Source organism: Notamacropus eugenii, chromosome 5 (assembly GCF_028372415.1).
Source record: "Notamacropus eugenii isolate mMacEug1 chromosome 5, mMacEug1.pri_v2, whole genome shotgun sequence".
Taxonomy (NCBI): domain Eukaryota; kingdom Metazoa; phylum Chordata; class Mammalia; order Diprotodontia; family Macropodidae; genus Notamacropus; species Notamacropus eugenii.
In genome coordinates this window covers 282535373-282558054 of record NC_092876.1, presented here as the reverse complement: position 1 = coordinate 282558054, position 22682 = coordinate 282535373, and the positions used below count along the sequence as shown (strand labels likewise).

The 22682-nt window shown below is 35.8% G+C and overlaps 1 protein-coding gene and 2 pseudogenes across 3 annotated transcripts in view; 2 read left to right on the top strand and 1 right to left on the bottom strand.

Moving 5' to 3' along the window:
- Positions 1–22682, top strand: part of MBD5 (methyl-CpG binding domain protein 5) — a 438611-nt gene that overhangs the window by 258727 nt on the left and 157202 nt on the right. For all 3 annotated transcript variants that reach the window (XM_072613160.1, XM_072613158.1, XM_072613159.1), the window contains exons 4-5: positions 8349–8529; positions 10361–10516. The gene's annotated coding sequence lies outside the window, so the exon portion shown is untranslated. The remainder of the gene's footprint in view (positions 1–8348; positions 8530–10360; positions 10517–22682) is intronic.
- Positions 5065–5903, top strand: LOC140506212 (ras-related protein Rab-25 pseudogene; annotated as a pseudogene).
- LOC140506213 (L-lactate dehydrogenase A chain pseudogene) overlaps positions 22109–22682 on the bottom strand; it is a 1072-nt pseudogene continuing 498 nt past the window's right edge.

Below are 22682 nucleotides of genomic sequence, written 5' to 3'. Positions count from 1 at the left end.
TTTTAGGAACCTTTTATACCAATCTTCTAATTGGAAGGTGAAATTTTCATGGATTAAAAAGTCTATCTAGAGTGAAAATCACTGTTGTCCTTCAGAAAATAATTTATGTGGAGAAAATTAGCTTTTCATTTAGTGTATATTATATTGCTAAACTATTTTAGACCTGCTTTTTATTTTTTTCTATGCTTATCTTTTTCAACAAGTATTTGTAGACTATTATAAATAACTTTATCAGTTTTATAATTAACATTGATTATTTTCATTATTGTATTTCTAACTAGATTACCTCCATATGAGAATAGTCTGTGTTTTGTTTTGCTTTTTAATTTGGGGCCATTAAAATAGTTGAGGTAATAAAACTTTGATTTAAAATTTTAATGTAAATTTTTGTACCAAGAAGCTTAATGTGCATTATAAATGCTGTGTGATTATCATAAATTGCATTTTACTTGGTTTCAGTGTTTTATTTTTAAAAATAAAAACTCTTGAAAGTCTTGAATCTCCCAATTTTTGAAATACAGTTTTCCTGTTGCAATTAGGAATTATCATCCTTTGACTTGAGCTAGTTTTCATTGACTTACAAGCAGGTTACTCCTCCTTTCAATACTTCTTGAATGATAGCTAAATATACCAGTTCTTTCTTATTAAGGAATCAATCAAAACATAATACCCACTCTTGCACACTAGAAGAATAGTCATAATCTTGGCATACCACTCTTCAAAGGTCAATGTCCTCAGTTATAAGTAATATTGAAAGAGAGCCATTGTTTTACACATATGTTTTAGGAAGTAATTAGGTTTTGATAGAATGAAATCAGTCTTTGTAGATTTGATTAAAATTAATTAGATTAAAATATGAAGTTCATTATATTTTATACCACAATGTTTATGCTTTCAAATTAGAATAAAAATTTTCTTAATGTGATATAATTCAGTAAACCATTCTGTTGTTGTAATTGTTTATACATTACTGTTAGATTTTTAAATGCCAACAAAAGGAATTGTTTAGATTGAGCAACCAAGATTTTGTTACATGTATTACCAAAGTAAAATTGTTCTACCTTCATACTGTACCTTAAAGAAAAATGCAAATCTCCAAAAAAAGTATTTTTTGTAAATTGAATGCCAAATCCAGATATTATTAGTAACATGAGTAAGAATTGAGACAATTATTTCAGTCTTTCACAATTTAAATTTTTCATATGAATCTTAAACTGTTATACTCTGCTAGTACATATGGTATTAGTTTTGTTCTCTCTAAAGTTTCAGTTATGCCTGTTTTAATTTTGCTTCATTTTTTTATGCCATAAAATCTCTTGGTTTCTTGTAGGGTTTTTTTTTTCTAATATACAATAGAAGACTATGCAGTATTACATTCAGTATAAACTTTGCCTAGCCTGCAGAAGTAATTTTCTTCTTTTTATGCATGTCTGAACAGCAGTGATCTGCCAGGGGAAGAGCTTGTTCTGCAGATCTTTATGCCTGATTCATCAAGCAGTTTAAATTGTAAATTTTTAGTGGGTGAATAATACTTTCATCCCACAACTTACAGAGCATCAGAATCAGGACAAATATAACCTAATTTAGATTACCAGAAAGAAATTGTTTTATTTTTCATAGAAATGGACTTTATTCTATCATATTACCTTTCTTTCCATTTTCTTCCCACTTGGTGTTTTCCTATCTTTTCTTTGAAATGTCCAACTACTTAAAATGACTTTCTGACATGGATTCTAGTTGTTTATTTTCTTGTGAACATCTTCCATTTTATGTTTTCTCCTTTACCAAAAACCATACCTTATTTTGAATGTTATTCAGAAATATTGTCACATTTTATCTGAGATTGAAAGGAACTTAGACTGGAAATTAAGAAGAAAATAGCAAGAAATGTCTTTATTACAGTTTTCCACGATTAAAACCTTTAATTCTGAGTTCTTTAGCACTTGAAATTAATTAGATATTAAAAGCTAGTTCAGTGCTCTAATGTACTAAGCCCCTTGATTATGAGTTCTTTTCACATATTTTCTGTATTGTAGGTTTTCATTTGGGGTACCCAAAGAGTTTATGAAACTTCCTGAACTTTTCAAGGTAGAGATTTAGAATGTTGCGTGTGATATTCATTAGTGAAAACTTTTGTTTCATTTTTTTTCACTAGGATTCCTTTTTTTCCTGGCTGTATACTAGCGACACATTTAATATGCAAATCAAATATTGGAACATCCTTCTATTCTCAGACATTATACATGAATACTGAGCAGCCTCCCTAAGTCTTCAAGAGTTGTGTAGCAGAAAAAGAATCAAATTTAGAGTCAATGTACTGACATTAAAATCCTTGTCCTATTAGGGCATATTGCTTCTTTTTCCTTGGGAAAGTAACTTAATCTATCACTTTCCTCATCTGAAAAATCAAGTAGTTGGACCAAGATACCTTCTAGCTCTACATCCTGTCACCTCTTATGAAATAATATGTTAAACCATTTAAATACAACTTTTTAATGATGATAGATCTCATTTTAGAGTTTTTGCTTGACTTGGACTTGATGGATTAAGTATAGTGACATCTATAAGTCGAAGAGTTCTTGAACTATAGAGAAGCCCTCTTCAAATCAGACTTCACTAGATCTACACAACAGTGATGAACAACTTTGGCAAACATCCATCTCTCTCCCTTTTCTATTGTTGTTAGTTATCAGACGTGTTGATATAGGTTATCTTTATTGTTTCTTTCCAGTAATCTTGTATAATTTTGACGTATTCATGTATGACACCTTCATAGAACTAATGAATCATTTTTATAATATTCAGGATGTGATCTGCTGTGGAATATCATTCTTATTAATATGAAAGTCTGCTTTTCCCTTTCAGGTCCCTCAACACAGATGCACTCAATGTGCCTACATTATTCTCATAAAATTCTGCATAGATGAGAAAGCAAACATAGTTCATTAGTCACTGATGTGATTCCCATTGCCTTTTTAGTGATAATGTGAGACTTTTCTATGTTTCTGCTTTCCTATGTACCTCAAGAACCCATTTTTCAGTGTCATGAATGTTGTGTTACATCATAGGTCAAACCCTTCTGTGGCATGGTTCCAGGCCCATAGCTTTTCTCCCTTTTGTTTTCTCTAGTGCCATTTCTTCTTTCAGTGTTCCTGAGGAGTGGAATGTAAGAGTCCATATATGGTGGTGCTGCTCTACTTTGGAGGGAAAAAGAATTTGTTGTAAATATATTTATATACCTTCTTTGATTTTTCATCTGTATTTTTTCTACCATCTAGTTCCATCCTTAAGCTTCTTTAGACTGACTCTTAGTTGGGTCCCTAATCAATCTTAACCTTTAACTTATTTTTCCACCATTGCCTCTCTTTGTTTTATTAGATATTAATATTCATAATATGCCATTGTCCTTTTCAGAACAATCCTTTATGCAAGTTGATGTTCTAAATCTTTGTGACCACTGACTGCCATATGTCTCAGTTTAGTAAAACAATTAAATGTTTTCTATGTCAGATAATTTCGAAGTTCCTTCAGCCTCTTGGTTTTATATCAATTAAATTTTATATGAAATTTCTATAATCAGTGTTGATTTTATTTCTTCCATTCATTTCTCTTTTCATCAAATACCTTTTTAAAAGCAAGTCGGGTTGGAGTTGTTTTAATTGTGAATCATGTATTCTCATTTTTATACTTATAGTTTTGCATCAATTTTGGTCTATGTCCTTATAATCAGCAATAAATTGTCTTCTGCCTGCCAAAATAAAACTAACTTAATATTTTCTTCGTTGTATCATTTGGTGCTTACTATATCCAATACCTCCTGATTCTTTTCTTGGAGAAGTTATTCCTGCTATATAAAACTTGTATGTCTCTCTCATTCCTTGCCCATATCATATTTTTATAACTATTTTACTCATGCTCTTTTTTTGTCTCAGTTTTAGACATTTCTCAGTGTCTCCTTGTACCTTCACACAAAAGACACCCTCCCATCTGACAAAATATACTTATATTAAACAAATAAGCAAAACAAATTGACAGCATTGCCTCGTCTTGTCCCTATAGTTCTTTACCTGCCTGACAAGGAGATCAACATGCTTCCTCATTAATCTAATTGGTCATTGAATTGATTAGATTTCTGAAGTATTTTATTGAGTAAATTCTAAACTTTGTTTTCTAAAATATATTACATTGCTTTCATTGTCCTCTGTTGTCATCTATGCATTGTCATCAATTGAGTACCAAGAACGTCTTGATTTAATTGGATGAATCTTATTAACACTAGTCATTGGATGAGATAACATTTTTAGAGCATCAACATTTAATGTAGCCGTGTGAAGAACTGCTCTAAATCACATGTGATAAAAGAAATATAAATTAAAACATACCTGTGTCTTTACAACATACCCAGAAAAGTGACAAAGGTAACAAAAATGGTAGGAGTAAATACTGAAAGGACTGTGGAAAGACAATCAAGGCAATAATATACTTTTGATAGATCTGTTAATTAGTCCCACCATTCTGGAAAGCAATTCAGAAGTATTCTTTGTTTAAAGTTACTAAAATGCCTATAACTTTGATTCATATGCCATTGCTGGGGCTTTCATCTCAAGAAGGTCAGATTCAAAGAAGGGTCCCATTGACACCATTGCTAGCAAAGAACTTGAAGCAACGTAGATGTCCATCAGTTATAGGATGGCTCACAAGTTATGGTACATGAATAAAATACATTTCCATTAAAAACTGCTAACATGAAGAGTGGAGACAGAAGCATAGGCTTATATGAACTGATGTAGAGTAAAATTAGCAGAACTAGGAAAATAATGGGCATAGTAACTTTGAAAATGGAAAGAATAATCACAACAATAAAGAGAATGTTAATTCTGTGTAATTATAGTAATGTTGCCTTTCCTTGTGTGCTGGTAAATGTTTAAGAGCAGGCTCTGTGGAGATACCAGGATACATGTGTAAATTTAATCTACATCATTAACATTTTCTTGGTTGAGACTCCCCAGCCCACCAGTGGTGACCAAGTCTGTCCTTGTTCCTTCCTACTGCAAAGGCCAGCTGTCTCCCGTGAGAGAGTTAAGACCAGAGGGCTAGGCAGCGTGGACTCAGTCAGTGTCCTAATCCCATTTTCCACCTACCCTCTCACCCCATCTGCACGTATGCATACACACCCACACACTCAATGTGGGACCAAGATGGGAAATGGAGCAGAAGAGGATTAGAACTTTGTCTTCATGGTAGTGCTAACAGGGGACTCTGGAGTAGGAAAGACCAGCATGTCAAAATTCACTCAAAAGGAGTTCAGCCATGACAGACAGCCATTGGAGTGGACTTCTCTACTTGAACTATGCTGCTGTCAAAGCCCAGACCTGGGACACAACTAGAACAGTACCATGCCATCAGTTCAGTGTATTACAGAGGGGCACTTAGGCCCCTGCTGGTATTTGACCAAAACAAATGACAGAACTACACTGTAGCGGAGAAATATTGGCTGAAAGAGCTGTATGACCATGCAGAAGCAACCATCATTGTCATGCTGGTGGGCCAGCAGAGTAACCTGAGCCACATAAGATAGGTGCCCACCATGAGGCTCCCATGTTTGCTGAAAATAATGGGCTTCTCTTTATTGAGACCTCAGCTCTTGAGTCTTTTAATGTTGAGCTGGCCTTCAAAACTCTTCTCAAAGAGATTTTCACCAAAGTGTCCAAATAATGGAAAACAAGCCCATGCCAACACAGTCACCCTGGACAGTGCCCAACCTGGGTAAGAACTGGAGTCTGAGGAGAAGACTTGCTGTAGCAACTTCTGAAGCCAGTGACCTGAGTATCTTGACCTGAAGACTTTCCTGTTTAACTTGAATTTCTTTTAATTCTCTTCCCATGAGTCTCAGCCCTAAAAGATGACCCCTTTGATTGCACTCTCATAAGCAGAGAGAGACCTAAATGTCTAGGAAGTCCTAGTTGGCTTTGGGGATCTGTGACTAATCGCTTTCTTAGAGTGTTAAAGGAATGTCTATAGCCTAATTTCTCAGCCCTTCCCTGTCACTCCTGTATGTCCTTTGTCCCTTCTCCTCTACACAAGATTAATTTGCTTCTCGGATATTTCTGTGCCCTTTGAGAAGGTCACTTTGCCCTAACTACCTTGCTCTCACTCATTCAGGAATTCAGGATTCTATTGCCTGGTTTTTTTCTGTGTTCCCCTTAACCCCTCCAGCAATGCCCTCCACCCCCATTCCACTAGGTCCCACCAATGAAACTGTTTTGTAACAAGGACCAAAGAAAACTTCTCTATCATGATCTTAAGTCTAGATGATCAACAAAACAATACACTAAGATTTGATTGGTAATATTTTGGATTCCAAGGTATAAATGTTCACAATGAAAATTTAACAGTACACCAGATAGTATGAGTTAGCTCTAACACTCCTCTGCTTAAATATCATAAAAGAGTCCTGTTAGCCTCCCCAAGTCAGTATTGTTATTAAAAGAGTTTAGAAGTTTCGCACATATGTAAAGGTAATCTTATGACCTGTCAGTCAGTCAGCACACATTTACTAAGTGTGTCCTATGTGACAGCCACTATGCTAGAAGTGCAGGATCTTGGTGGTTAGGTCTTCTATAAGGAAATCTGCTGAGAGAGAGATCTCCCATTTCATTCGCATCTCTTCTCTTCTCTCCCTCCCCCCCATACAGAAAGAGTATTTTTTTATCTTTTGGGTAGTTTTCCGTCCTTAACCCCCACCCAACAAAAAAAGGTGGGCTATGGCACTAATAGTCTATATAGTCTCTTATACTATTAAAAGACTTTGAAAATATTATAATTCCAAACTCACATAATATAAATAATGCCCTATATTCAAAATCTTACATTTATTTACCTACTATTAATAAAATAGTCATTTTTCACATCATGAGATTATGTATGTATATATGTGTGTATCTTCATAACTTAATGAAAACCAGGGGTAATGTTATATTTTGATCGCTAAATATGCAGTCCATTACAGCTTTAAACAGAACTTAAAAGAGATATATAATTAGTTGGATCCCACATTAAAGAATTGTCCTTTGCCTTCAAAAGATAAAAGAGGAAGAACAAAAGGTCCAGAATATCAAGGGAATTAATGAAAAAAAAATGCTGAGGTACCACATCTCACCTATCAGATTGGCTAACATGACAGAACAGGAAGATGATAAATGTTGGAGAAGATGTGGGAGAGTTAGAACACTAATTCATTGTTGGTGGAGCTGTGAGCTGATCCAACCATTCTGGAGAGCAATTTGGAACTATGCCCAAAGGGCTATAAAAATGTGCATACCCTTTGACCCAGCAACGTTGCTTTTAGGGCTGTATCCCAAAGAGATCCTAAAAATGGGAAAAGGTCCCACATGTACAAAAATATTTATAGCAGCTCTTTTTGTGATGGCCAAGAACTGGAAATTGAGGGAATACAAATCAATTGGGGAATGACTGAACAAGATGTGATATATGAATGCAGTAGAATACTATTGTTCTGTATGAACAGATGAAGTCAGACTTCAGAAAATCCTGGAACTGATGCTGAGGGAAATGAGTAAAACCAAGAGAACACTGTACACAGTAACAGTCACAGTGTGACTGATAGACTCAGCCCTTCGCAGCAATGGACGGACCTAAAACATTCTTAAAGGACTCTAGAGGTAAAATACCATCCACATCCAAAGAAAGAACTATGGAATCAGAATGCAGAATGAAGCAGACTATCTTCTCTTGTGTTACGTTTTGTTTTGTTTTATTCTGTCTCATGGTTTTTCCCATTCGTTGTAATTCTTCTATGTAACATGACTGGTGTGGAAATGTAATTAATAAAAATGTAGGTGTGGAACCCATATAAGATTGCATGCCATCTCAAGGAGGGAGGGGAAAGGTAGGGGAAGAAAATTTAAAACTTATGGAAGTGATTGTTGAAAACTGAAAACAAATTAATTAAATTAAAAAATAAAAATAAAATAAAAAGATAGATGAGAAATGGCTAACTTGGGTCATTGCATGCTTTATAAAAACAAGGTATCAGATGTAGTCCTTTGATCTTTTATAACCATATGAATTCATACAGTTGTTTTGCTTTTGCCATAGCAATACCTTTATTTCACTCTTGCTGATCCCTAGAAATAATTGTCCACTCTAATTTGTAAGATAGATTTGTGTAGTCATCTCTACAAATGCAGATCAACAACTTCTCTGTAATTAATAGTCTTATAGTTTTCTGGGGACTAGAGGAGGAGGAGGATACCAGTGAGCATTTATATAGTGTCCACTTTGTGGCAGGTACTGTGTTATTATTATCCACATTTTTTCTTTTACAGTTGAGGAACCTGAGGCAAACAGAACTGAAGTGAATTACTCAGGATCACACAGCTATTATCTGAGGCTGAATTTGAACTCATGTCTTCCTGACTCCAGGTCCAGCGCTTTATCCACTGTGCCACCTAGCTGCCCCTGAGAGGATAAGTGACCTTCCCAACGTCACATACCAGTATGTGCCAGGTGGGACTTGAACCAGGGTTTTTCCTGACTTTGAGAATAGATATTTATTCATGATATTGCCTCTTGTTAGATATATAATATGTTGCTACACAAGCCCATCTTTATTATTGTGAAATTATAATAATACAACTAAAGTTGTACTCTGATGCTGCATTCTGGAATGGGGATGAACCTAAGCTCTCAAAGGCTGTGTCAGTGGGGTGCAAATATGACAGATTTTCCCATTCAAAAAGTCTTAGAATACAAGCCTAGTAATAGACCATGTGTCTGTCCTCAGAGAACCAGCCAATGTAAATATAGAGCTGTTTATCACGAGGATTGCCTGAGGGTGAGGAATCGTTATTTGTTTTGGTCATACCATCTTTCAAAGACCGTCTCCTAAATTATAGAGAGGTATAGTAGACTGAAATCAGGCCTCAAACACAGTGAAGCTCCCAGCTGGTACCAAGGTAGGTCCCAGCTCTGAGGTAGATAATCTGGGGCCCTTGTACAGGCGCAGACCTGAAAAACAGGAATATTTCCAGGAAGTGTATAAAGAGTGCCTACCTGCCCCTCAGACCAGTCAGAATGACTACACAGACTACATGGGGTTATTGAGTAGACTTTAAAAGACCATGGGAAGCTGCATTCAATAAAAGAATTGCTTCTATCAAATACTGTCATCTTGAGGACTTTTATTACACCACATCAAAATTATCCCCATAGGAAGGGGCTGTAATCTGCACTTATATAGGAGCATCACTGAAGGATTGAAGTAAGAAAATCTAGGTAACCTTAATCATATAGAAGTTCAGTGTAATAAATTTTTAGGTTTATGGAATTTATAAATCAAAGAACTAATAACTATATCTTATCTGAAAGCTTCAGTGAATGTTTAGGTCCTCTCAGCTTTTTATTGTATTGTATTCTCACCCTTAATCTGTTTATTGTCATATTCAAATAATGCATTTTTTAATTTAAATTTTAGGTTATTGAATAAATATCTTGCTTCCAGATCTATCATTCAGTCTCTAGGGAAGGCTATTTTTTTGTTGTCTCTTAACTCCTACCTTCAAATTTTTTAATATACTTGCATCATTCTAATACTCTTATGATATTTATCACTTTCTTATTTTTTCTTTCCTTCTGCCTTATGTAGATATATGACAACAGTTATTTCAAGATTTTTAAAGTATTTTTTCCTAGCATTAAGAAAAAAAATATATAATTTTATAATATAGTTGTAATCTGCATCCACTTTTCACAGAGGAGTTGGGAAGAAAAAATTATTACAAATATCTTTGGAAACAGTGCTTTAAATAATTTGGCAACAAATTCATGATGTAGTTCTTATGTTTCTTCATTACCATGAAATATTGTTTCCTTTATGTCAGAAATGTAGTTTCCATACACTGGCACATCAGTGCCTGTCTCATTGTAATGTTTGTGGGCCAGTTTTTTCAATCTAAATTTCCTCCTTAGGAGACTAATCATGTCCTTTTAAAAAAAATTTTTTGAACCTAGCCTATTTCTGTCTTGTTGAAAAATAATATTATGTAGTAGAAAGAGCGTTGAAATGGGAGATCTAGGCTGTAATCCTAACTCGCTACTAATTGCGAAATCCTGAGCAAGTCCCTTAACTTCTCTGGGCCTCTTTTTGCTTACCTGTAAAATGAGGTGGTTGAAATAAATGACTTGCAAGACTTCTTCCTAGCTATAAAATTCTATTCATCTAATGTCAGACCATTATCTGAGGTAGTGTTCTGTTTAAATAAGATTCCCTAGAAATGCAAAAATAAGTGGTAGTGATCTAATTCAGATATGTTACTAATTTTTTATTCATTTCAAATAGGACCAAGGGAATATATCATACCAGAAGCCAAGAACACGGAATATTTCCCTTCTCTCAAAGTAATAGAACCCTTCATTTTTCCTGTTTTATCAAACAAAAAGGAAGGGCCAGCTTATCAAATATCCACAAATTTCAGATGTCACACCAATTCATAAGGCAAGTAGTGAAAAAATTTTAAATGAAGTATTACTTAAAATGTAGTTAAAAAATATTAGGGTTTGTTTTATCAACAAAAATATTCTTGAAATATAACAGTGTGTAAATTTATCAAAGCATGACTTGAGTTTTTAATGTGCTAAATGAATCTTAACTAAATTTAACTGTAACATATATAATAACATTGCACTAGATTTATTTTGAAACTGTATTGAGATTCAAAGATTGGATACCTAAACATCAAATACAGTTTTAATATTGTGAATTGGCAGCCTAGGTTTGTAAATTGACCCCAAACTAATTAGAAATTTCTTTGTTACATTATCTTTTATCAATCCAAATGATATCAAAATGGGAAACATGGGATATTTTTTTCTTTTAAACTTAAGAATCACATATATGAGGGTACCTCATTTATGAAATTCTAGTGGCATAAGTCATTCTAGAATTTTTTTCCTCACTGTTTATTACTTTTCTGAGTTGCTGAAAATTGTTAATAATACCATGTTCTTCTTATAAGCCACTTTTATGTAAGTGCTGCATTAGAAGGTTTCATTAAACTTTTAGTTAATTTCATGGCAACTTCTATTATTTCGAGAAGAGCAGTCAGGTGAGGATCATGAGCCACAGACCTGCCTTCAATATTTAGATTAATTGCATTACCCTTTAAAGAGAAGCTTAACTTAGAGAGAAACCAGTGATAGTCTTTAAAGAAATTTACAAAGAATGCTTTTTTCCCTCCAAATGCAAAATTAAGGTTTTAAAATATTAATGGAAATGAATTAAAACCATAATATTCTAAAAAAGTTCCAGAGAATTACATACAGATAAAGATAATGAATATGTTTTTTAAAAAAATAATTTAATGCCAATTCAACATATCTGTTTTATAAGTTTCGCTGGATGGAATACTCTCAGAAAAGAAAAGAGTAGAATACTTCTGCCACATACAGTTTCTCAGTAGAACCCAGTGTGCTTTCATCAACTGAATCTTCAACTCTAATATGGAGAATTACTTCTAATTACATTTGAAATGTGCTAACCCCTAACCCCCCCAAAAAAGCAGCTGGATTTCCCTTCATCTCATAGATTTAATTGTCACATTATCATTTAAGCATTGGGCTATATTTCACCACCATTTTACCCTACTACCCCCTCCCCCCATATTCTTACAGGTATGCACCCAACCTTTCTGAAGTCTTCATAATATTTGTCAAGACCTCCAGAAAAACAGATCTCACCTCCTCCTTCAGTAAACCAGTCCTGTGAGGCAGTTCTCATTCTCCGGAGATCCCCTCTGACAACTCTTGTATAGAAGCTCTTCTCAGACTTGTAGATCTTCTATCAAGTCAATCTTAAGCCTTTTCTAATAACCTCAGTCACTTTGACTTTCTTTAATATCTTCTTTATCCAGCCGCACTTTAGTAACAGTGTAACGTTCTTCTGAATTCTGTTTTCTATATTAATAATTTAGCTAGTTAAATTACAATAAGTAAATAAATGACTTCCTGAATATGGTGGAAAATCATAGTCCTCAAAATTTGCAGACCTCAGGTAAATCAATGACACATTTATTTTCATGTTATAATGCATTACTCATTCAGGTTATCTGCTTGGATCCATAGATCTTTGTCATTTATTACTGCAAATGGCCTTGTTTTGTAGTAATTTAATTTATATTTCCTTACGAATGTACCAGTATTTTTCCTTCTGTTTGATTAAATAAGTATACTCTGTACTTTTCTAGGCTAGGTTTAAAATCTAATAGAAAAATTTATATTTTCATACTCTTTACTGCCTACCACTTCACTAGTTTACTCCAAATATTTAGAATTCTAATACAGTGTTATTGGTTTCTCCTTGTATCCCATTTGGAGGCCACTTATGAGCAGTGAATGTACTTATTGCATATTGTATCTGTGACTACAAATGCCTCCTGGAAGTCAGGAGGACCTGAGTTCAAATGGAGCCTGAGAAACTCAGGTGCTCTTGACCCGGGTCAAATCATTTAACCCGACTGCCTCAAAACAAAAACAAAAACAAAACAGATGATTCTGAAATCTACTTGTCCTGCCCAAATCACTCTGCTACGCTTCAGTCTTGCATCTCCAACTGTCTTTCAGACATCTCTAACCAGATGTCCAGTAGACATCTTAAGCACAACAGGTCTAAGCCAGAGCTCATTATCTTCCCCCAAACCCTTCCCCTTCATACCTTCCTCCTAGTCACTCAGGCTCACAACCTAGAAGTCATCCTGGACTCCTCACTATCTCTTCTCTCCCCCACTGCCTTCCATATAGAATCTCTTTCCAAAGTTTTTAAATTTCACCTCTGCCACATCTCTGAAAAACACCCCCTTCTTTCATCTGACACTGCTACCCCTCTGATTCAGGTCCTCATCACCTCACATCTTGATTAGTATAGCACCATGTGGTTCTGTTTGCCTGCCTCAAGTCTTCTTTTCTCTCCAATCCATCCTCTATTCAGCCACTAAAGTGATTTTTCTGAAGTGCAGTCTAATCATGTCATCTTCCCTGTTTAATAAACTCCAGTGTGTCCCATATTGTGAGGCAATGCCTCCAGGATTAATGTTCTGTTTGGCATTCAAAGTCTTCCATAACGTAGCCCCCACCTACCTTTCCAGTCTTCTTATACCTCATTCCCCAACACATATTCTTCAGTCCAATGACACTGGCCTCCTAGCTGTTCCATGAACAAGAGACCATCTTTCATCTCCCATCATTTCTTCTGAATGTTCCCCATACCTAGAATACCCTCCCTCCTCCATTCCAATTCCTGACCCCTCTGACCTCCTTTCAGTTCCCTCTAAAATCCCTCTTAATTCTAGTACCTGTCTCCTATTAATTATTTCCTCTTGATCCTGTATTTATCTAGCATGTCATCTGTTTATTTGCATGTTGTCTTCACCATTGGATTGCAAGTTCCTTTGGGGCAAAGATTGTCTTTTGCCTCTATTTGTATCCCTAGCTCTTAGCATAGTCCCTGATACATAGTAGGCACTTAATAAACGTTTGCTGATTGATGTACCTTGATATACAAAAATCCATATTTTTAAAAATAGGTGTGAATTAGATAAAAAATATTCTATTTATAAAGTTTCCTATAGGAAACTTTCCTACAGTAGCCAGCTTTCCTCATGCATTTAAAGTATTTTATTTATTTGAAATTTTTTAAAGAATAGTTTTTATCAAGTTTCAGTGTATCACAGTAATTTTACATGAAAGTCAAAATTGAACTGAAATTTTATCCTTTTTTTCAAATGGAGTAATGTCGCACTCAATTTTGCATAGCACTTTTTTCTCAACAGTTCTGTGAATAAGCATGTTTTATTTATAGTGAACTGATATTACTATTGCATATTTGTGTGACATGTATCTTCACTGTCTGAATTTTATTAACAGGCTAAAAAATTGGTTTTATATTCCTAATCAATTACTAGGTAATATTTAAAATTATTAAAAGGCAAGTAGCATTAACTTTTTAAGTTCCTATACTTTTTAATATAATCAGAATCCCATACTAAAGCAAAGATTTTTGTTAGAAAAATGGCTTTGAAAAATGGTATTTTCCCCCAAGGCAAATTTTGTGAGGAATAAGTCTTGATGGACTTGTTTCTTTATGAAGTAGCTGCAGTGTTTCCTTTCTCTATTTTCCGTTACAGACTGTTTCTTGGTAACATTTTCCCAAACTGCCTTCTAGTTATAGTCACCATTAAAATTATGAAGCAGAAGAGGATAATGGGCACTTATTATTGACATTTTTCTCGTTGTGTGAGATTGGTATTCAAATAATAGAAGGGTTGCAGTTTTATGATTGAAAGCTTGTACCCCCCACCCCCCCCACCCCCGCCTTTGCATGTCTCAACAACTGAAACACTGTAGTCTAAAGATCATGTTGTCTTGGGTCATGTGAGAGTGGCAGCCAGATGGGGACTAAGCTTTTTAAGTGAAAGTTCCTCTGTAATTTTCCCCTGCTGTACTTGACTGAAGACAAATGATGCAGTCACCAAAAGCTAAATATTTGAAAGTAAATATAGCATTGTATTATTTTTTAATGCTTCATGATGCCTTGTGATTTTTTCCTATGAGCACCCCCACTTAAAAACCTCCTTTTTAACTAAGAAATTCAATTACACCAGACTGCTGCAGCAACATCATCGAACAGCATATGCAACATTCAGTTGAACATTTATCAAGTGCCTACTATTTGCCAGATTCTTTTTTTTAATGCACTTATGATTTCATTGGTTTACATTCTTCTCCATCTTTGAGCATCATGTTTTAACTAAATGTTTTTTTTTCCAGTAAGGCATATAATTCTAGGATTAGTGTTGAAAAATATTATGCTTAAATAGAGGCACTTAAATGCTAAAAGTGGACAGGCTGTGGCAGTGAATAAGCACACTGGGCCTGAAGTCAGGAATATGTGAATTCCAATCGAGTCTCAGACATTACATGTGTGACTTAAGAGGTCATTCTGTTTGCCTCAGTTTCCTCAGCTGTAAAAATGGGGATAACAAAAGCACCTATCTCACAGAGTTGTTGTGAGGATCAAATTACATATTATTTGTAAACTATTTGCACAGTGCCTGGCACGTAGTAGGTGCTATGTTCATACTTATTTCCTTCCTCCTAAAAATATGCAGTGAAACCAATCAAAGTTGAATCAGCTCTCTTTTTAGTAAATAGTTATGATGGTACTTATGCCTATTCACATAGAAATGTACTAATAAGGTAGACAAAGGACCCAGTTCCAGTCTCTGATTCATCGTATGTGTTGCCATCTATCTTACACACACAAGTGTGCACACACAAACACATATTCACTACTATCTGAGATTAAAATCTGTACTTTAAAATTTATTTTATCATCTCACCTGAGAAACAAAATACAGTGTTAGAAATAAAAACAAAAAGGCTCCAACTAGCATATGATTTACTTTTTTAAATAGTCACGTATTCAAAGATCTTTTAGCAAATTAGTGACTTTGAGAGAACGTGGAAGATAATTTATTAATTTTTAAGAATAAAGTATGTTTATGAATGTATAGTGTGACATAGATTACAAGGCAGGCATATTATTTAAAGAATGTTACTTAGTATTATAGCCTATAAAGAATGACTGAAACAGTTTTAGCATTTTTAAATTTAGCAGATTATGGTTTTATGTTTCCATGGAAATAAGGCCCTTCATTTATAGCATATTTTTCCAGTTACAAACTATACTTTTCACCTAAAACCTCATGTGCTCATCTTGACTTATCAATGCACTCGCAGAATGACTTTTGTCTCCCTCTTCCCTTGGCCTCCTATGGGTGTCACATATGGAATTCAAAGTCAGTCCCAATTGAGGTCTCTCATTCTTCTTTTCTGTCATAATTTTTTTCCTTTCAATTTAAAAAGAGTACCTTCTTACTTTAATAGCATAGCTAGAGTAGCTTTTCTTAATCTGGCAGAAAAAATAGTTCCCTACCCTGAGTAAGCAGATTCTCTCTTCCCTAGATTCCCAGCTTTCAAAATAATTTTTAAATTTGGTAAATAGTGTACTTTTGTCTGTAGCATAAACCTATTATATTAGCTATCTTGTCTGAACAAAGCCCACTGATTTTAGTTGACTGGAAGTACAATATGAGTCCTCAGTATGATATGGCAGCTAGGGTTGAAAAAAAAAAGCAAATGAGATCTTGGTTTATATTAAGAAGTAAAAGATAACAGAGAAGTGAGGAGGTAATAGTTTCTCTATATTCCGCCTCAGCCAGAACAAGTTTGGTTTTGGGTAACAGTCTTAAAAAGCCATTGATAAGCTAGAGAATACGCAGACACTAGCAGCCAAGAAGGGAAGGCCTTGAGTCTCTCATCATTTGTAAGTAACACTTGCAGAAGAAAAGTCAGGAGAATACATACATCTTAATTGTCTTCAAGTGTAGAAGGACTGATATGTGGAAGAGGTATTACATTTGTTCCATTTTGCTCCAGAAAAAATTAGGAGCAGTAGGTACAAATTGTTAAGAGGTAAGCTTAGGCTTAATTTCACAGGGGAAAAAAAATTCTCTAATAATTAGAGCTCTCCAGAAGTGGATGGCCTGCCTCAGCAAGTGGGAGGTCTCTCTCTCTAGAAGTCCTAAAATATAGGCTGAACAAGCACCAATCAGATGTGTCATCATGATTATTCTGCTTTGACATCGGTTATACCAGATGCCAGTTCTGAGCTATAGTACTTTTCTTTCAAAGACCTCATTTTAAAGAAGTAATAGCAATAAAAATAGCAACAGTAGCTAGCATTTATATTACTTTAAGGTTTACAAGGAACTGTGTGTTATCTTGTTTGAACCTCATAACAACTCTGGGTTACAGGTGCTATCATTATCCTCATTTTATACAGATGAGGAAATTGAGGCAGACAGAGAGGTAAAGTGATTTGCCCAAGATTCCTACTCAGGTCCTCTTGATTCCAAGCCCACCAGTGTATTCACTGTGCCACATAGCTATTTCATACAAGACACATTGTTGACTGGTAGGCTAAATTTGAATTAAAAGTAGGTTACTTAGAAAATGGAAAGAATTCATTTCAGTTATTATGATTGAAAATATTTAGAATTGGCATTCATGAAGTGAAAATGATAAGAACCCTGGAGAAAAGTGATGATTGTATCTTAGAATTTCTGATAAAGGAGAGGAAAGCAAGGCGTAGTGTACTGTAATTTTTGTTAAATTCAGAGAAAGGATAGGTTGGAGCTCCTGGAGTAGATTCTGTAGGGATCATCAGCAGAAAAAGAATGGGAAGTGCTCAAGAATAAAATTATGAAGACAGAAAAGAAGAAAGTAAGCAAGTATAGTGAGGCAGGAAGAGTGGTGTTCTATTTGAATAAGCGTAACGCTCAGCAAGCACATCTGACTAGGTCTCTTCACAGGAAACTTAACCAACTTAGCTTTTTAAAACATGTACAGAAGAGCACAGATAGATCATGAAATGGGAGATGAATACAGAAGCATAGCACAGTCTTTGGAGAACAGTGTCAGAAGGTACACTTCCTGGTCATGCCAGTGTGTACCAGAATACCAGCTTGGGAATGGTGGTTTACATACAGTGGGTATGTGTGCCTACTCCCAAGACTCCCAGGCCCAATGGTGCCCCTTCTTTCCAGAGTGACTGCCTGCTCCCCTCAGAAGTCCCAAGTGTTTTCTCTGTCTGTTGCCCCTAGGCTTGGGTTTAGCGCTGGTCCCTTCTCCCCTCCACTCTGCTCACTGCTGGCATTTCTGCTGGGCTTCTTTCCATCACTCTTTGTTCTTTGTTGCCCTTTCCTGACTTCTCCTTCTATTGGTGTCTCATGCTGCCATCTGCTGTTCTCTCTACTGGACTGTGGCCATGACCGTTAGAGACTATAAATTTAGGGTTTCAGGTACCTTTTTAAAAATGTTTTGTCAGTTGTTTTTTTTTTTTTATTTTGCTGTTGCTTCCCAATTACTCCCACAGAAACCTTCTCCCCTATTAAAAAAAAAAGTACAATGAAGCAAACAGGTTAACACATTGACTGTTCACTGAATATACCACACCTATATGATTCACCACCTCTCTACCTAAAGAAGGGAAGTATGCTTCATTATCATCAATGCAAGTTCTGCTGTCATTTAGTGTGGTTCTGAAGTATATTGTTTTTAGACTGCTTTTCATCTACTGCTGCTGAAGCTCTCTCAATGTGCACTCACATTTCTGTTGTATAGGAGAGTTTCTGTTGTCTCCTTTCATGACCTTGGTCACTAATTTGGGTCTGCACATGTTGACCTGTGCTTTCCATCTAACAGAACTGTACAGGAATGTGGTAGAAGTGTGGTGAACAGATTTCTTTCAGTCCCTGTCATGAACCTGTTCACTACTGGGAAAAGGGATGTGTAGATCCTGAGTGTGGCTCCTCAGTACTTCAGTTCTTTCTAACTGCTTACGTTATTTTTTTCTTTGACCTAAGAGCTCTGGATTTTACTTATGTTTCTCGATGTTTTTCTGCAGGGATTTCTTTCAGGAGGTACCATCTCTCCTTTTCTACTTTACCTTTTAGTTTTAAGAGTTTTCTTTTGGATTTTATTTTATGATTTCTTGAAATAGGATGTTTAGGCTCTTTTTTTGATCATGGTTTCAGATAGTTTGGTGATTCTTAAAAATTACCTCTCCTTGATCTGTTTCCCATGTCAGTTGTCCTTTATATTAGATAACTCACATTTTCCTCTATTTTTTTCTGCTTTTTGACTTTATCTTAGCATTTCTTGATGTTTTGTGGAGTCATTAGCTTCTATTTGATCTATTTTAATTTTAGGGAGGTTTTTTTTTTTTTAATAAGAAATTGTACCTGTTGTTTCAAGCTGTTTATTCTTTTTATGTATCTTCCATAGTTCTCATTTCTTTTCCCATTTTTTCCCTTTGCTGTCCTTAATTGCTTTCTTTTAATTTTTGCTTTTTCTTTTTTTTTTAGTTTTCATTTTGTCTTCCAGATTGGACTTGTATCCAAGCCACATTTTATTTTGAAGTTATACATGTAAATGTTTTTGAGTCATTCTATTCTTCTATGTTTTTTGTCTTAAAATTCCCTGTTGCCTTAATAACTCTCCATGGCAGGATCCTTTTTTGCTGTTTGCCCATTCTTCCAGCCTACTTCGTGCCTTTGGAATTTATTTTAGGGCTGGGCTAGGAGTGCTTGGCGAGGTGGGGAGGTGCAGATATCTGATCTGAGCTTCTATCTTCTTATGCCCCTCAACCAATGTTACAGCCCAGGCTAGGGATCTACAAGTTCTGAGTCCTCAAAGTAGTGTGATCCAGGACAAAGTCTGCTCACTCCTTCCCAGCCTGAGCTCTGTAGCTTTCTGACCCAGTTTTGAGTCTATTAACTTGTCTTTGGTTGGAAGTTTCAGTAGACAGTTACTGAACTCAGCCACTGTTAGGTTAGCAAGGGACTCTTGGCTCAGAGCAATGGCCCATTATTTTGAGAGCCTTGCCCACTTTTTCCTGCAGCTTTACCTTGGTCTGGAGGTAAGAAAAGAATGCCTCCTCTGCTCTTGGAGTCACAGCACACAGCTCCCATGTTGTGTTATCAGAAAAGAAGGTAGTCCAGACATGTATTGAGAGTAAGGGATAGGATGAATGCTGTAATGGTACTGATATAATGTTAAAACACAAAGGGGAAAGCCTCCAGCACATTAGAGTGGATTTATAGGGTACATGTATAAGAAAACAGGGAGACAGCGTGGACATATTACAGTCTGTGACCCTGGGACAGGCAGACTGATGAAATCACGGATCACAGCTAGGGCAAGCACTGGTAACCTCCTCAGTCCACTCCGGATTTGGAACCCGGACCTTGGCAATTCACAAGAGCTTCCATGTGATGCACATTCCTGCATGGATACTTCTTGACCTGGGGCCCAGTTTTGGTCCTCTTTCATCCCCTAAAGATATTGAGGTGAATAGATAAACAGAGCAAACCTCAGTCTCATTCTTGAAATTCAGTCCCTTATCAGCAGCTGTCCATCAGAAATTCAGAATTGGATGTCCCACCACATAAAACTTAATATGTCTATAGTAGAATCCACAATTAAATCTTTTCCCCCAAAAAATCTACCCTACTTCTACAATTCTCTATTTTTGTCAAGGGTACTATGAGTCACCCTAATTAGTGATCCAGAATCATCCTTCTCTCCTCATTCTACTTCACATCACATTTCTAATTAGTCTTCATATCTTGGCATTTCAGTATCATAGAATCATACCTGTAGGAAGGGATCCAAGAGACAGGACAGGAATCTCCAGCCTCTTCATTTTGCAAATGAAGAAAGTAAGGTACAGAAAGTTTCAGTGACTTCCACAGGGCACATAGCTGCCTCCATAGCATGTATCCTATTTGCACCCTTCTCCCTACTCAGCTACTGTCCTGGGTCAGAGCGCTACCATTTCTTACCATGCCAGTGCCTCCTGATTGGTCTCCCTGCCTCTGAAGAAGGGAATGAATGTGAATAATGTTGGCACTGGGCAGTTTCATGTTGAAGAGGTTTTATTTTTCCCAATTCTGTAAGAATAGCCAGAACTTAGTAGTAATTGACTTTTAATATCAGCAAGTTCTACTTTGAAACTTGGTTGCATTAGAAATTTAAACTTGTGTAATACTTTGTGATATTTGAAAATATAGTAATCTGGTGAGGTTAATAGTCTCTGATTATGGTGTTTCATCAGAGAGAAATAATGTCAAACATGCAAATATGTCACTTTGAATTTATTTAAATTATTTACTAATAAACAACATAATTATAAATGAAGAGGAACATGTGTGACTGCTATCAAACATTACACCTTTAATAAAGTAAGTTGTGACATAATTTCAGGGTGCTTTTTAGAAGTTCCCATCTCAATGGGAGGAGAAAGATAGAAATCCAAGAGTTACAAGCCAAATTAGTTTTCATTTGAAAATTGATAAGGTGTTATTGAAACAGAGTCTATTCCACGTGATTAGAACTGCAGAAGAAATCCATCAAACCAAAAGACAATACTTTTAGAATGGGCTTCTAATGCCACATAAACAAGACAGGTAGTGGAAAGGTGAGCTCAGTGTGTCCCTCAGGAAGAAGTGTTTGAGGGAATTACAAACAAATTGAGGTTCATGTGAACTGGATATTGAAAAAAATTGGAAATTCAGTGAATGTACTAAGGCTTCACATGATCCACGATTTCTTCAGTCTGATACTCTCCTCGGTGTCACAAACTGTAATACGTCCACGCTGTCTTCCTCTGTTTTCTTATACATGTACCCTATAAATCCACTCTAGAGAATCTACGTAATGTTCTGGAGGCCTTCCACTTTCTGTTTTAACACTCTGTTAATACAACTATGGCAGTCATCTTATCCTTTACTCTCCACACGCTCCCGGACTACCTCTTTTGATAATACATCTCCTGAATGTTCTCTTTTATGTCACTTCTTATGGGAAAGTCAAAGTTGATAGTTGTTCCTGTCTATTTACTTCTAACTTATGCTTCTCCATTGTTCTTTATTTCAGTTATTTGTTGTTTATTCAGTATTTAGGGTTAGTATGACACTTGAGGAATTAGTTGCATTGTTGTACATATAACGATCTTTTTATATAATATGGAAGTTTACAGCTATTGATGTATTTCAATATATTGATATATATATAGATATAAATATAGATATAGATATATATGTATATAGGCAGACAAAATCAGGACCTCTGCAAAGGTGATACGTGGGGCCATGCTGTATTGCCCCAATGGAGGGGAGCACAAAGGTAATCAATGCATCAATAAAGAATTACTAGTGTATGGTGTTTTGTATCCAGGTTGTTGACTTCTGGATCTAAGAGAGCCTATAGCACCTACATACAAAGTAGGTAGTTTATATACCTGTGGAGCACTGTCTCTGCTTGACACCAACCGCTGAGACTATACAAGTCATATACAGCATCATATGCTAACTTAAACAGGTTTCTATTCCTCATTTCTAACTTTAGGAAGAAACTAGAGTGTGTTCACAGGTTTTACATTTCTTGTGTTGTCACTAATCAGAGAAAGGATTTCACCTATTTGAAAAGTGTATCATACATAACCCTTCAACCCCTGTCATGTTCTCTTGATGGCAGCACATTCAAAGATTTTAAAACTGTAGCTCCTTCTGGATTCCCCAAAGAGTATCTGCACTCTTCTTTAAACGGCTCTCCTCCTCTAGATTGAGGTTGACCTTTACCACGTCTGAAAAGCCATTCTGCCCCAAGACACATGGGACACTAAGGAATATATCCTCATTAATGCCATATAGGCCCTTAATCATGGTGGAAATTGGATGTACTCTCCTAAGATTCTTCATGATGCTTTCTGCCAGATCTGCCACAGACAAGCCAGTGACCCAGGAAATGTAGCCCTTCAGTTTGATTACCTCATAAGCACTTTCAACCACCTGTTTATGAACAATTCTCTGCATCAGCATCAGTTCCCAAAGAAGGATGAAGGTTCTTTAAAGACACACTGGCAAGATTCATACCACTCCACACAGGAACACTGGAGTCTCCATGTTCCCCAAGGACCCGTTCATCTCAGCTTGAAGAATGGACACCAAGCCTCTCCCCATTAGGTAGTGGAAATGGGCAGAATC